This window comes from Rattus norvegicus, chromosome 3 (assembly GCF_036323735.1).
Source record: "Rattus norvegicus strain BN/NHsdMcwi chromosome 3, GRCr8, whole genome shotgun sequence".
Lineage (NCBI taxonomy): Eukaryota > Metazoa > Chordata > Mammalia > Rodentia > Muridae > Rattus > Rattus norvegicus.
The window spans coordinates 158,743,200-158,760,620 of NC_086021.1; the positions used below are offsets into that span (position 1 = coordinate 158,743,200).

At 41.8% G+C, this 17,421-nt stretch overlaps 1 pseudogene; it reads left to right on the forward strand.

Moving 5' to 3' along the window:
* The first annotated feature begins 6,119 nt into the window (after window positions 1–6,119).
* Window positions 6,120–7,320, forward strand: LOC134486171 (protein SET-like; annotated as a pseudogene).
* Window positions 7,321–17,421: the final 10,101 nt, after the last annotated feature.

Consider the following 17,421-nt stretch of genomic DNA (forward strand, 5'->3'; position numbering starts at 1 on the left):
GCACATCAAAACAATCATCCAGCATGATCAAGTAGGCTTCATCGCAGGCATACAGGGATGGTTTAATATATGGAAAACCATCAACATAATCCATTATATAAACAGACTGAAAGAACAAAACCACATGATCATTTCATTAGATGCTGAGAAAGCATTTGCCAAAATACAACACCCCTTCATGATAAAAGTCCTGGGAAGAATAGGAATTCAAGGCCCATACCTGAACATAGTAAAAGCCATATACAGCTAACCAGTTGCTAACATTAAACTAAATGGAGAGAAACTTGAAGCAATCCCACTAAAATCAGGGACTAAACAAGGCTGCCCACTCTCTCCCTACTTATTCAATATAGTTCTTGAAGTTCTAGCCAAAGCAATCAGACAACAAAAGGAGATTAAAGAGATACAGATTCGAAAAGAAGAAGCCAAAATATCACTATTTGCAGATGATATGATAGTATATTTAAGTGATCCCAAAAGTTCCACCAGAGAACTACTAAACCTGATAAACAATTTCAGCAAAGTGGCTGGATATAAAATTAACTCAAATAAATCAGTAGCCTTCCTCTACACAAAAGAGAAACAAGCCGAGAAAGAAATTAGGGAAACGATACCCTTCACAATGGTCCCAAATAATATAAAATACCTCTGTGTGACTTTAACCAAGCAAGTGAAAGATCTGTATGATAAGAACTTCAAGCCTCTTAAGAAAGAAATTTAAGAAGACCTCAGAAGATGAAAAGATCTCCCATCCTCCTGGATTGGCAGGATTAATATAGTAAAAATGGCTATCTTACCAAAAGCAATCTACAGAATCAGTGCTATTCCCATCAAAATACCAATCCAATTCTTCAGAGAGTTAGACAAAACAATTTGCAAATTCATCTGGGACAACAAAAAACCCAGGTTAGCTAAAACTATCCTCAACAATAAAAGGACTTCAGGGGGAATCACTATCCCTGAACTGAAGCAGTATTACAGAGCAATAGTGATAAAAACTGCATGTTATTGGTACAGAGACAGACAGATAGACCAGTGGAATAGAATCGAAGACCAGAAACGAACCCACACAACTATGGTCCCTTGATTTTTGACAAGGGAGCCAAAACCATCCAATGCAAAAAAAGATAGCATTTTCAGCAAATAGTGCTGGTACAACTGGAGGTCAGCATGTAGAAGAATGCAGATCGATCCATGCTTATCACCCTGTACAAAGCTTAAGTCCAAGTGGATCAAGGATCTCCACATCAAACAAGATACACTAATAGAAGAAAAAGTAGGGAAGCATCTCTAACACATGGGCACTTGAAAAAACTTCCTGAACAAAACACCAATGACTTATGCTCTAAGATCAAGAATCGACAAATGGGATCTCATAAAACTGCAAAGCTTCTGTAAGCCAAAGGACACTGTTGTTAGGACAAAACAGCAACCAACAGTTTGGGAAAGATCTTTACCAATCCTATAACTGATAGTGGGCTTATATCCAAAATATACAAAGAACTCAAGAAGTTAGACTGCAGGGAGATAAATAACCCTATTAAAAAATGGGGTTCAGAGCTAAACAAAGAATTCACAGCTGAGGAATGCCGAATGGCTGAGAAACACCTAAAGAAATGTTTAACATCTTTAGTCATAAGGGAAATGCAAATCAAAACAACCCTGAGATTTCACCTCACACCAGTGAGAATGGCTAAGATCAAAAACTCAGGTGACAGCAAATGCTGGTGAGGATGTGGAGAAAGAGGAACACTCCACCATTGTTGGTGGGATTGCAGACTGGTAAAACCATTCTGGAAATCAGTCTGGAGGTTCCTCAGAAAAATTGGACATTGAACTATCTGAGAACCCATCTATACCTCTCTTGGGCATATACCCAAAAGATCCCCCAACATATAACAAAGATACATGCTCCACTGTGTTCATAGCAGCCTTATTTATGATAGCCAGAAGCTGGAAAGAACCCAGATGCCCTTCAACAGAGGAATGGATTCAGAAAATGTGGTACGTCTACACAGTGGACTATTACTCAGCTATCAAAAACAATGACGTATTAAAATTCATAGGCAAATGGAGGGAACTGGAAAATATCATCCTGAGTGAGGTAACCCAATTACAGAAAAATACACATAGTATGCACTCATTGATAAGTGGATATTAGCTCAAATGTTCGAATTACCCTAGATGCACAGAACACCTGAAACTCAAGAAGAATGACCAAAATGCAAATGCTTCACTACCTCTTTAAAAGGGGAACAAGAATACCCTTGGGAGGGAATAGGAAGGCAAAGTTTAGAACACAGGCAGAAGGAACACCAATTCAGAGCCTGCCCCACATGTGGCCCATACATATACAGCCACCAAATAGGTAAGATGGATGAAGCAAAGAAGTGCAGGCCGACAGTAACCAGATATAGATCTCTCCTGAGAGACACAGCCAGAATACAGCAAATATATAGGCGAATGCCAGCAGCAAACCACTGAACTGAGAACAGGAGCCCCATTGAAGGAATCTTAGAAAGGTCTGAAAGAGCTTGAAGGGGCTTGAGACCCCATATGAGCAACAATGCCAACCAACCAGAGCTTCCAGGACTAAGCCACTAACCAAAGACTATACATGGACTGACCCTGAGCTCCAACATTATAGGTAGCAATGAATAGCCTAGTAAGAGCACCAGTGGAAGGGGAAGCCCTTGGTCCTGCCAAGACTGAACCCCCAGTGAACGCGATTGTTTGGGGGAGGGCGATAATGTGGGGAGGATTGGGAGGGGTACACCCATAGAGAAGGGGAGGGGGAGGGGCTAGGGGGATGTTGGCCCGGAAACTTGGAAAGGGAATAACAATCAAAATGTAAATAAGAAATACCCAAGTTAATAAAAAATGAAAAAAAAAAGAGACAGAGAGACAGGAGGAGACAGAAAAACAAAGACATACTGCTACTCTACTTACTGTCCTTCAAGTAAAATTGATACTGGTGCAGTTTGCTTAAAGTGTAGAGAAATAACATTACAAACAAGGTAAATTCATGTTTTGTATGAATCCCACTTTTGGAAATGCATAGGTGTCCCTCCAAATCCGTTTTACCTTGTCTCCACTCCCATCTGAAACATTAAGCACTTGCTCTTCTGGTACCTAGGAGTCATGGAAAGCCTGTATGGGTCTGGTTCTCCACTGGGTTGGCCCAGAACATCCAGCCATGTGCAAGTCCAGGCTCACCTACTGATTGCCTTTTGAGAAGAACCAAGATGAGGACTGAGGTGCTTGCCACTTGAGTCCAGAGAAGGTGTGGCCACAAGTATTGCAGTGGGCAGCGAAATGTTGCTGGCAAAACAGATGAGATCGCCTCATCTGACACTGTGGGGTGTACTCTGGGTGGCATATAGTGACTTTCCACATTCCCTCCAAGTAGACAGACCTGGGGTCACTCCTATGTGGTTAAAGAGGAACTGGATCATTCTACCTCCTGACCCCAAACACTGGTGCAAATTATTTTGTGTATATTGAGCAATTTTACCACAAAGCTGGGACCTGACAAGCACATGTCCTTGCTTCCTCTGCTACCCATGCTGTTGCTGCGGAGGAGAAGGAGGAGGGAGAGGAAGAGGAGGAAGAAAAGGAGGAAGAGGAGGAGGAGGAGGAGGGAGAGAATTGAGATGAGAGGAGAGAGAGGAAGAGGAAGAGGAGGAGGATCCCTCATTGTTATGTCCATTGCAGGGTATGAAAGGCCAGGTGCTTCTGGAGCCAATCACTGAACATTCCAAAGCCCAGTGCTGTGGAAAATGCAGAAAAACACCAGAAACTTTAAAGGGGAAGAAGGCTTGCAGCCTGTCTCACCTGCAGAGACTTGGGAAAAGACTGTCTCTTTGAGCACAGACACCTGTGTAGAAGCAAGGCACAGAGATGATGCTTCTTGGCTCAGGCCATCAGTCACTGTTGGTCATTTAGAGGGGTGATGCACAACTGGACTTTTAAAAATTCCTTCAGAAAATCCTTTTTATTCAGATCATCTTGATGGAAGATACTTCTCTGACCAGGAGGTAAGCCAGACTCACAGGTGGTTGGACCTCAGTAAAAGAAGAAATAAAAAAACTTTTCCTGATCCTAGGAGCATCTTTTACTTATACTGACCAGTGCTGTGGGAGAACACTGTCCACAGCAGCTTGGAGAACTTCCTCACTGGGGACAGTTTCTCTCAGTCCAAGCAGGAGCCACATAATCACGATAAGGTGCTTCTCGAGTTCTGTCCATTTGTCGCATCCACTGCAGTGCATAAGGAGCAAGCAGAGTCAGCAGGTTCTACTGCCCCCATTACCTAAGCAGGGAAACCTCTTCCCCAATAAGAAGACTCAAGAAAGACTGCCATCTGCTAGTCAGCTATGCAGAACAGTGACAGTCACTTTGGAGGCTCTTTATGATGGCACCACCCACAGCAGTGACATCAGCCAATACCTGCAGAACTGAACCATTTTCAAAGGACCCAGATTTGGAAAGCCAAGTGGTTGCTGATTTTACACATTCTGTGTCTGGGTGAGGATCAGCCACCTGGGATCTGACAGAGAGCTGGGTACCATGCTGTGCCTGCAGAAGTGTTACCGAGAGTGTCACACGCAGCAACCTGGACTAAACCTCTACATCTGCAGTACAAAGGCAATTATTATCTTTTCAAAATAAATGTTATCGTCCACTTAGGCTTCCAAATATCATCATTATTTCTTGATCCATCATCTCATTTATTTTTGTAGCCCAGGTGACCAGAACCTAGGTAATTCACAGTAAACCACCACCTCCACTGCCTGCAGTAGATCTCTGACTTCTTGCTGCACACTTACATCCTTACATACATCAACATGTTCCATCATTTCAGCCTCTTGTTCCTCTATCCAATATTTTCCTCCCTTTGTGGCTTCCTTTCCTCCCCATATTCCCCTCCCATTTTACCCATCTTGACATAAATTGCAGGATCTCTTGGCCCTTTCTTTCTTAGAAGCAGGCTGGTTTTGTGAAACATAGACTGGCCAGTAGTAATTCTCCATCTTTTTCTAGATCCTGAGTGCTGTGGCGACAGGTTTACACATCCTGCATTTTTAGACCTATCCTAATGCTCATCTGCCTAGACTGGTGGGTATGCTGAGCAGGCTTTCATGGATTCCAACCCTTACCGTACACACAGGTGTTGACTCATTCACAGTCACTGTGACTGGCAGGTTTTTTTTGTACCTTATTTTTCATTTGTTTTTATGCACCTGTTGCATTGCGTGCCTTAAAGAGTTGATGACTTAAAGATCTTTCTAGGACCTCAGACTTTTGACACTAGGGTACTTTCTTCCAGGGTCTGGCTCATGCCCAGTTTATGTGCCTTTCTCTGGAACAAATGGCAGGGGCCCCACTGCATAATCCTCCAGTATGTAAATAAAGGCTGACACTTTAATTCATGGCTACTCCCTGAAGTCTGGTTAAGAGGGTGAAGTCTAGGGGTTGTGGGGTACAATGTTGGTTTGCAAGAAGACAGTCTTATAAGGGTCTTGAGAGGAATGAAGTATGTTCATCTAGGGAAACTATGGTGTTCATTTGATGGACATATAATTGTAGGCCCTAGACATAAATTTCAGGCAGGAAAAATCAAACGCTGCAGGCAGAGAGAAGTGGGCCACTGATGTTGGGGCCCTGGATACTTTCCCCAACACAGAAGTACAACATGGTGGTCCCTGGCTATTGTTTCTTCCTAGAGAGTGCCATTTGGTGCACCCCATGTGCTCTCGTCCTGGTGTCCACTCTGCAGTCCCAACCTTGGGCATTGCTTTGCCTTGAGGATCAGTGTGTGGCTGCTTATGCATCAAACTTGCTTAGTAATAAAAATGGGCTGGATCCTTGGGGCACTGAACTCACAGAGGTCAATTGTTTGTATGGCCTCCTGGTTACTGAGCTAACAAAGTAGTTAGTAGTTGTTCCTGGAGGCTACTTGACCTGTCCTGGGGACAGCAGATGCCCTAAATTCCATGGGTATTGTTCCTACCAAGGAAGGGTAGTATCTGCACAAGCCAGTAGGAACTTAATCTGTCCTGAGGTCCACTATGCATCCAACCTTTAGGATATTAAGCAGCTGTGTGCGTGTGCATGTACATGCGTGCATGCATGCGTGCATGTGTGTATGTGTTCACATGCACATGTGAATGCTTTTGTGGGTGCTTTCCTTCTTTTACCTTTCTGTTGTACAATTATTTCCTATGTTTATTTGGCTGTAGTTAACTTTCTTGGGTTGTCCTGTGAGTTTCCTCCTGCTGTGAACATCAGGGCTCTGGCCTCTGTCTCCTGGCCACCTCCCTCGCGCCATGGCCCCGAAGCAGCAATCTGCGATCCTGCCTCAGCTCAAGAAACCCAGACCCATTGCTGCCCTGAAGCTGGAGGACAAGTCGGCCTCTCCCAGCCTGCTGAAGGGAGAAAAAGAACAGCAAGAAGAAATGGAACATATTAATGACGTACAAAATGAAATAGACAGACTTAATGAACAAGCCAGTGAGGAAATTTTGAGAGTAAAGCAAAAATATAACAAACTCCGCCAACCATTTTTTCAGAAGAGGTCAGAATTGATTGCCAAAATCCCAAATTTTTGGGTAACAACATTTGTCAACCATCCACAAGTGTCTGCACTGCTTGGGGAGGAAGTCGAGGAGGCCCTGCTTTATTTGACCAGAGTTGAAGTGACAGAATTTGAAGACATTAAATCAGGTTACAGAATAGATTTTTATTTTGATGAAAATCCCTACTTTGAAAATAAAGTTCTCTCCAAAGAATTTCATCTGAATGAGAGCGGTGACCCATCTTCAAAGTCCACCGAAATCAAATGGAAATCTGGAAAGGATTTGACAAAACGCTCAAGTCAAATGCAGAATAAGGCCAGCAGGAAGAGGCAGCCTGAAGAGTCAGAGAGCTTCTCTGCCTGGTTTACTGACCGTTCTGACGATGGATGATGAAGAAGGAGAGGCAGAGGATGATGATGATGACGACGATGAAGAGGAGGAAGGGTTGGAAGATATTGATGAAGAAGACGACGAGGATGAAGGGGAGGAAGGAGAGGAGGATGAAGGTGAGGATGGCTAGCACAGAAGACCGATGGATCCGACCTTCTTTTTCATTTTCTTTTTATTCTTTAAATTTCCCCAGTCCCTGGGAGCGAGTTGCAGTCCTTTCCTCCCTGTCCCTCTGTGCTCAGCTGCCCTGATTTTGAGGTTTCAACATCATGGTTCTCAATTAATTTAGGGGAAAATATCTTGAGCAAAATACAACAGGAAAAGAATCTTCATGTTTCTGTTCTAAATTCATTTTTATCCTTGTCTCAAACTGTGGATTCAATGCCACCACACTCTGTGGGAAGAAAGAAAAGCCCTCCAGTTCCCTTGGCTCTGCTGGAGGCTGGAGGGGGCCAGGCCCCTGTGTAGTCCTGCATAGAATTCTAGCTTTTTCTTTTCTCTGTATATTGGTCTCAGAGATTACACTGTGTCTCTATGTGAATACAAACGTTAGCATTTACCAACATGTATCTGTCTACTTTCTCTTGTTTAATAAAAAGGAAAAAAAGAAAAAAGGGGGGTATAGACAGTGAGCAAGTGTGGGATCGAGGTGTCGGGGGGGGTGGGTAGGTGGGCCTCTGACAAAATGGCTTCTCCTTTGGCATGTTTCATTGTGACGTTTAACAGACAGCCTTGCCATTTAAGGTGACACTTAAAATAAAATTCTCTCCTGATGAAGACTTGAGCCCTGCCACTCAATAGGAGTAGCAGCAGAAGCTGTAGGGTTTTATTTGGAGTTAACATTCTCTGTTCTAACTTTTATCTTTAATTTTTTCTTTTCCTTTTTTTCCTCTCTTTTTTTTTATTCTTTTTCTGTTTTCACTGGAAGGAAAAAGATGCTTATTTTAAATGTTGCCGTATACAAGTTGCTTTGTTACAATAAAATCAATGTTACACAATGGACCTGATGCTTTTCTGTCAGAACAGATGCTCCACAGACCTTCCAAGTTTGACCTGCATAATGACATCATGTCAAACTTTGTCTCCCTAACTTCCTATTTTTTGATACGTACTTTGCAGGATGACCTCAGGGCTGTGCAGATTGAGTTAGAGGGATTTGAATCATGTCAATGTCTCCATAACTGAGTGGGCACGGCTTACTGCTGTGGACTTATACCCTTGATTTTTATCTCACATTTGGCATTTTTAAAAAAAAAATAAGGGCCTTTAGTTGCCTGGATCTCATGGCAGCCCCTGCTCCCACTGTCACTGACCTGATGCTCTAATGCCATCTACAAAGGACAACTGCTGGTGTGAACTGGCAGTGTGAACTGACCGAGAAGGTGGGCTGTCTGTCAGGATGAGCGGTCGGTGAGGTGGGCTGTCACGGGTATGTAGCAGAAGCTCTCAGATGTGACTCTGACCTGGGTGGGTGAAGAGCTGTCTGCCCAGCGCCATTGTGCAGAGAACAATGTTTCGAGAAGCAACCTGATGCATAAGCTTTTTAATGCTGTAAAATAGAGCTAAAATGAAATGCCACTTTTTCAGAGATGATTAATGGACAGCCTGGCCAAATTCAAAGCTTTCTGATGTATAAAACTTTATAAATGGAACTACTCCATCAATAGGCAAAGTATAACCAAAATCTGTCTAGATGGATAGTGTGCAATTTCTGCGCAGGACTCTGTTTAGTAAATACATCACGGTATATGTTAGGAATCTTGCTCCAATAAAGGAACATAAAGATAAAAAAAAAACTTTCTTGGGTTGTACTTTTCCTTCTGGTATCTTTGGTATGGCTAGATTTGTGGATAGATATTTTTTAAATTTGGTTTTGTCATGAAGTATCTTCTCCATTTATGGTGATTCAGAGGTTTGCCTGCTGTCATAGTCTAGAATGACATCTTAGACTCTTAGACTCTTAGAGTCTGCCAGGTATGTATACAGGACCTTCTGGCTTTTAAAATGTGTGTTAAGAAGTCTGTTGCAGATTTAAGAGATCTGTTTTCAAACATTACTTTGCCTTTTTCCCTGCAACTTTCACTATTTTTCTTATTTATTTTTTATATGTTTTATGTTTTGAGTGTTATGTTATGGGATGTCATTCCTTTCTGGTCCAAACTATTTGGTGTCCTATAAGCTTTTTATACATTTACATGTATCTCTTTAGGGGAGAGAAATTTTCTTCTATAATTTGGTTGAAAATATTTTCCTTTGAGCTGGGAAGCTTCTCCTTCTATCCCTTCTATTCTCAAGTTTGGTCTTTTCATAGTGTCCAAAAGTGGTTTTTGTGAGGGACATTTATGTTTAACATTTTTGCTTCATTTGTGGTTTTTGTGAGGGACATTTATGTTTAACATTTTTGCTTCATCTGTGTTGGAATAGCCAGTGTTTGCCGTACTAGGATACCTGGCCTCTGGTGGTGTCACACTGCCATGGCTGTCTTGTCCTTACACTGGTCCATAGTTTTCTAGGTTAACAGTTATTATCAGTTTAAATTCTGATTTCTGAGTTTGTCTTTGTTAGATGGATGGGCTTTATTTATTTATTTTCTTTTTGCCTATTTTCCCCCCTTGAATTCTGTTTCTTTTCTGGTCTTCTGCCTGAGTGGCCTGCAGTTCTCATGACCAGTTAGACGTCAAGTTCAGTAGGGTATCTCTACTGGAATTTTGTGTTTGGGGGTTACCTCTGAGATTTGGGGAAACAACAGTGCCCCTGAGGTCCTTAGAACTGGCATGGCCTCAGGAAAAGCAGAGATTATCTGCTGAAGTTGTAGACTTGAATATGTAACTCTGAAAATGGGTGTAGTTTAGGGTGGTTGGGTGAGTTTAAGGGGAGTTAGGGTGCAGGGGATGGTGTCTTACCTGTGACCCCTCATGACAACACTGCTTCCAGGAAAGCTGCCAGAGTTATAGGCAAGAATATGCAGCCTGTGGAATAGGGTGTTATTTGGGGCTTTTGGAGCAGTTTTAAGAGGGAGATGGTGGGCAGGGGATGGGGACTTACCTAGGGTCCCTGGTGCTTGCATGTTCTCTGGGAAAGCAGCCAAAACTTGGCATCTCTTATGAAGAAACATTTAATTGGGGTTGGCAGTTCAGAGATGAAGTTCATTATCATCATGATGGGAATCAGGATGCCATGCAGGCAGATGTAGTAATGGAGAAATAGCTAAAAGTTCTACATCTGGATTGACAGGCAGAAGTAAGTGACAGGGATATTGGACCTGGCTGTAGCATTTGGAAACACAAGGCTCACGCTCAGTATCCCACTTCTTCGAGCAGGGCCACATCTCTTTTAACATAGCCACATCTCCTAATAGTGCTACTCCCTGTGAAGCTATCAGGACCATTTCCACTCAAACTACCACATTCCACTTCCTTTCTCTAAAAGGCCTATAGTCATAGCATAATGCAAAATGCATTTACTCTAATTTCGAAAGTCCACATAATCACAGCACCCGCACTGTTTTACACTCCAAAGTTGAGTCTTTTTTTTTAGTTTGATGCATTTTAATAGCAAACTTACAGGAACAGAACAGCACAGAAGACAGACAGCATTAACAACATGTACTTGCACGTAGGACAACTCCGTTAGAAAAGTCTAGTGAATGGATGGAACCTACTGTATGATAAAACGCTACAAACAGCATTTAGTCTTCGTCAATAAGAAATTTACTTAAAAAAAATCTAAGTGCTGGCATTGTCAGAAAATTTTAACAGGTTTATTTATAATTGTTATAAAGTTGAAATGATGAAATGTATTCACTGAAACATTTTGCTTGCATTAATGCTTTACATCTTGCATTGATCTTTAAAACTTCACACACAAATGAACGTGGAGAAACTGCCAATACCTGATTCTGTCCCCTATGTTTCCACTTGCAATCATAAACTTAGGTACCTTTGAGACCAAGGAAAAAATATCTAACATTCAGAACTACTGATAACAGGAAGAAGTGGAAAAAAAATTTTTGAGAATGAAATGTTTACTATCATAGTGGACCCTTAAGCACGTTCTGATCATATGCGGCGTGCTAGCTGGATATCTTTTGGCATAATTGTTCCAGGTTTGGCATGGATAGCACACAGGTTGGTACCTTCAAAAGGCCAACCAGATAGGCCTCACTTGCCTCCTGCAAAGCACCAATAGCTGCACCCTGGAAGAGCAGATCTGTTTTGAGGTCCTGAGCAATTTATCACACTAGACACTGAAAGGGGAGCTCTCAAATCAGAAGTTCAATGGACTGATTCTGAGTCTGATTTCACGGAGTGCCACAGAACCAGGCCTGTAAATATGAGGTTTCTTCACCCCTCCAGTAGAGGGCGCACTCTTGAGAGCAGCTTTTGTAGCCAATTGATTCCTGGGTGCTTTAACACAGGTGGATTTGCAGGAAATCTGCTTTGTAGGAGTCATGGTATGGGCACCTCCTTACTTACCCCCCTTCTCCTTCGGTTAAGCTCAGCAAGCAAGAGGCTGGGCTGGCCTTAGAGAGTGGCAGCACGGCAAAGGCTGTGAACACGATTCTTAAAGTCTTTTCTGAGACCTGTGCAATCTCTTAACTGTATTCTCCTTCAAAATCAAGATGAAGAAGCCAGTCACATAATCCAATAAATAATGACACAGGGTAAACATCACCATTCTCAAGGTGTTTGAGTAGAGCATAGCGAGAAAATACTGGATCAAGGCAAGACTGAAAACACTGCATCTCCACATCTGATGTCAGAACACTCATCAGCTCTTTTCAGCCGTGTTGACTGTAACATCCTTCTTCATTACAGAACATCATATGACAGGCCAATAAGAACCACATGGCACAGTCAATGGTAGGCTGTTTTTAAATGTCTTCTACCAAAACATACATGCCAAAGTTAATGCATAACTCTTCATTTGAGCCTTGGGTATGTTTTTGCAACAATGGCAGAAAGCAGAGATGTTCCTAGCCAAAATATCATAAGAACTATCTCTAGGCCATATACTAATATAATTCTCCTCTATATCCTCTGGAGATGAACTCTCATAGTTCACATAACCCTCTGGTCCACTTTCTTTCATGTTCCTAGTAGTGTGAACCATTAAGCCCTGCTTAAATTGTTCAATTGCACTTCTTTTACAAAGTCCCGAAGCTTTCCATATTCTTCCAAACAAAAGCATGGTCTGGCCTATCACAGCTATCCCCTGGGCTCTGGTACCAATTTCTGTCTTACTTTAGATTTTATTGCAGTGAAGTGGAACTATAACTATGGCAACTCTTACAATGGAAAACATTCAGTTGGGGCTGGTTTATAGATCAGGTGCCATTATCATCGTGGCATGAATAATGGTAGCAGAGTGGAGTTCTACATCTGGATTGTCAGGCAGCTGGAAGAGAAGGGGACAGTGGGCCTGGGTTTAGCATTTGAAACCTCAAGGCTCACCCCCAGTGACAAACATCCTCTAACAGTTCCAAATCTACTCAAAAAGGCAACAACATTTAGCTGTGTCACTCCCTATGAGTCTATTGTTGCCAATTTCATTCAAACCACCACAGTGCTATCTCAAAAAAGAGTATTTTTCCTCATCCTCCTCCTCTTCCTCCTACTCTTTCTCTTCTTCCTCTTCCCCCACCATCAGTCTTAGTGGTACCAGCCAAAGATTAGGGATGCACTCCTGCATTCCTGTACACTCTGGATTTCCTCACACATTATCTTTAGCTCTGGAACGCACTTCTACCATATGACTTCTTGGTAATGTCCATTGCAATAGGGATGGCTTTCTTCTATCCTCTTCCTTCACTCTTGAAGGCAGCTCCTAATATTTCCAGCTAGTCTGTCATCCTTTTCTCACAATACTTGGATAAAATTGTTCATGAGTGTCTTTCAAGAGATTTGCTAAATTATTTTATTCATTTGACTAAAGACTCAAACATAAAACCCTGATATGTTCTCGGGAAACCAAAAGAGGCTGAGCCCAACTAAGCCTTGATTTATGTATTCTTAATTCATACAAAAAATCCTTGACCTATTGCCATCATTTATGAACCAACTCTGTCAGGTAAATGTCTCCACATGTGAAAAGATCCCCCACCTTTCACATGTCATTTTTATAAACACACTCATTGTTATTATAGTACTAAAACTAAATACCTGCCTCCAGAAAGAAACAGGAGAGAGCATATATCAGCAGATTGACAGCCGACCTAAAAGCTCTAGAACAAAAAGAAGCAAATACACCAGGAGGAGTAGAAGGCAGGAAATAATCAAACTCAGAGCTGAAATCAACCAAGTAGAAACAAAAAGGACCATAGAAAGAATCAACAGACCCAAAAGTTGGTTCTTTGAGAAAATCAACAAGATAGATAAACCCTTAGCTAGACTAACGAGAGGACACAGAGAGTGTGTCCAAATTAACAAAATCAGAAATGAAAAGGGAGACATAACTACAGATTCAGAGGAAATTCAAAAAATCATCAGATCTTACTATAAAAGCCTATATTCAACAAAACTTAAAAATCTGCAGGAAATGGACAATTTCCTAGACAGATACCAAGTACCGAAGTTAAATCAGGAACAGATAAACCAGTTAAACAACCGCATAACTCCTAAGGAAATAGAAGCAGTCATTAAAGGTCTCCCAACCAAAAAGAGCCCAGGTCCAGACGGGTTCAGTGCAGAATTCTATCAGACCTTCATAGAAGACCTCATACCAATATTATCCAAACTATTCCACAAAATTGAAACAGGTGGATCACTACCGAATTCCTTCTATGAAGCCACAATTACTCTTATACCTAAACCACACAAACACCCAACAAAGAAAGAGAACTTCAGACCAATTTCCCTTATGAATATCGACGCAAAAATACTCAATAAAATTCTGGCAAACCGAATCCAAGAGCACATCAAAACAATCATCCACCATGATCAAGTAGGCTTTATCCCAGGCATGCAGGGATGGTTTGATACATGGAAAACCATCAACGTGTTCCATTATATAAACAAACTGAAAGAACAAAACCACATGATCATTTCAATAGTTGCTGAGAAAGCATTTGCCAAAATTCAACACCCCTTCATGATAAAAGTCCTGGAAAGAATAGGAACTCAAGGCCCATACCTAAACATAGTAAAAGCCATATACAGCAAACCAGTTGCTAACATTAAACTAAATGGAGAGAAACTTGAAGCAATCCAACTAAAATCAGGGACTAAACAAGGCTGCCCACTCTCTCCCTACTTATTCAATATAGTTCTTGAAGTTCTAGCCAGAGCAATCAGACAACAAAAGGAGGTCAATGGGATACAGATCAGAAAAGAAGAAGTCAAAATATCACTACTTGCAGATGATATGATAGTATATATCCCAAAAGTATGATACGATAGGATCCCAAAAGTTCCACCAGAGAACTACTAAAGCTGATAAACAAATTCAGCAAAGTGGCTGGGTATAAAAGTAACTCAAATAAATCAGTAGCCTTCCTCTACACAAAACAGAAACAGGCTGAGAAAGAAATTAGGGAAACGACACCCTTCATAATAGACCCAAATAATATAAAGTACCTCGGTGTGACTTTAACCAAGCAAGTAAAAGATTTGTACAATAAGAACTTCAAGACCCTGAAGAAAGAAATTGAAGAAGACCTCAGAAGATGGAAAGATCTCCCATGCTCATGGATTGGCAGGATTAATATAGTAAAAATGGCCATTTTACCAAAAGCGATCTACAGATTCAATGCAATCCCCATCAAAATACCAATCCAATTCTTCAAAGAGTTAGACAGAACAATTTGCAAATTCATCTGGAATAACAAAAAACTATCCTCAGCAATAAAAGGACTTCTGGGGGAAATCACTATCCCTGAACTCAAGCAGTATTACAGAGCAATAGTGATAAAAACTGCATGGTATTGGTACAGAGACAGACAGATAGACCAACGGAACAGAATTGAAGACCCAGAAATGAACCCACACACCTATGGGCACTTGATTTTTGACAAAGGAGCCAAAACCATCCAATGGAAAAAAGATAGCATTTTCAGCAAATGGTGCTGGTTCAACTGGAGGTCAACATGTAGAAGAATGCAGATCGATCCATGCTTATCACCCTGTACAAAGCTTAAGTCCAAGTGGATCAAGGACCTCCACATCAAACCAGATACACTCAAACTAATAGAAGAAAAACTAGGGAAGCATCTGGAACACGTGGGCACTGGAAAAAATTTCCTGAACAAAACACCAATGGCTTATGCTCTAAGATCAAGAATCGACAAATGGGATCTCATAAAACTGCAAAGCTTCTGTAAGGCAAAGGACACTGTGGTTAGGACAAAATGGCAACCAACAGATTGGGAAAAGATCTTTACCAATCCTACAACAGATAGAGACCTTATATCCAAAATATACAAAGAACTCAAGGAGTTAGACCGCAGGGAGACAAATAACCCTATTAAAAAATGGGGTTCAGAGCTAAACAAAGAATTCACAGCTGAGGAATGCCGAATGGCTGAGAAACACCTAAAGAAATGTTCAACATCTTTAGTCATAAGGGAAATGCAAATCAAAACAACCCTGAGACTTCACCTCACACCAGTGAGAATGGCTAAGATCAAAAACTCAGGTGACAGCAGATGCTGGTGAGGATGCGGAGAAAGAGGAACACTCCTCCATTGTTGGTGGGATTGCAGACTGGTACAACCATTCTGGAAATCAGTCTGGAGGTTCCTCAGAAAATTGGACATTGAACTGCCTCAGGATCCAGCTATACCTCTCTTGGGCATATACCCAAAAGATGCCCCAACATATAAAAAAGACACGTGCTCCACTATGTTCATCGCAGCCTTATTTATAATAGCCAGAAGCTGGAAAGAACCCAGATGCCCTTCAACAGAGGAATGGATACAGAAAATGTGGTACATCTACACAATGGAATATTACTCAGCTATCAAAAACAATGACTTTATGAAATTCGTAGGCAAATGGTTGGAACTGGAAAATATCATCCTGAGTGAGGTAACCCAATCACAGAAAAACACACATGGTATGTACTCATTGATAAGTGACTATTTGCCCAAATGCTTGAATTACCCTAGATGCCTAGAACAAATGAAACTCAAGAAGGATGATCAAAATGTGAATGCTTCACTCCTTCTTTAAAAGGGGAACAAAAATACCCTTGGCAGGGAATAGAGAGGCAAAGATTAAAACAGACACAGAAGGAACACCGATTCAGAGCCTGCCCCACATGTGGCCCATACATATACAGCTACCAAATAGGTAAGATGGATGAAGCAAAGAAGTGCAGGCTGACAGGAGCTGGATGTAGATCTCTCCTGAGAGACACAGCCAGAATTCAGCAAATACAGAGGCGAATGCCAGGAGCAAACCACTGAACTGAGAATAGGACCCCCGTTGAAGGAATCAGAGAAAGAACTGGAAGAGCTTGAAGGGGCTTGAGACCCCATATGTACAACAATGCCAAGCAACCAGAGCTTCCAGGGACTAAGCCACTACCTAAAGACTATACATGGAATGACCCTGGACTCTGACCTCATAGGTAGCAATGAATATCCTAGTAAGAGCAGCAGTGGAAGGGGAAGCCCTGGGTCCTGCTAAGACTGAACCCCCAGTGAATTAGATTGTTGGGGGAGGGCGGCAATGGGGGGAGGATGGGGAGGGGAACACCCATAAAGAAAGGGAGGGGGAGGGATTAGGGGGATGTTTGCCCGGAAACTGGGAAAGGGAATAACACTCGAAATGTATATAAGAAATACTCAAGTTAATAAAAAAAAAACAAAACTATATACCTTTTACATTTTATGTTTCTTTGTGTGTGCGTGCGTGTGAGCGTGTATGCGTGCATGTGCGTGTGTGTGTGTGTGTGTGTGTGTGTGTGTGTGTGTGTGTGTGTATGAGTTTTAAGTACACCAAGTGCTTACAGGAGCACCAGGCGGCCAGGCCAGAAGAGCAAATCTCGTCCCTGAAACTAGTGCTACAGGTAGTTGCCAGCTACCATGTGTGCGCTGAGGACCAAACCAGAATTTTCTTAAGACCAGGAAGTGCTCTGAACCACGGCACCATCTCTCTAGCCCCACTGTTTTATTGATGACAGTAGAACTTGAACTTCTATTTTTGGTACCACATGTTAACTATACAAAGTGAGAGTGTTAAGTATGATGAATGCATGCAAGTATATACTAAAATGGGACTATAACAACCCTTCTATTTCTTTCTCATAACCCTGTCTACACCCATAGAAGGTCCCTGCCATTTTTAAAATTTAAATTATTTTCTTTCTTTCCATTCCAAATGTTGCCTACTTCCTGGTCCCCCTGTGAAGAGTTTTGTTTTTTTTTAACCCCAGCTGACTTCCCCTTTGTTCCTGAGAGGGTGCTCCCTACCCACCTACCCATTCCCACCCTATATCCATAGCATTCCCCATT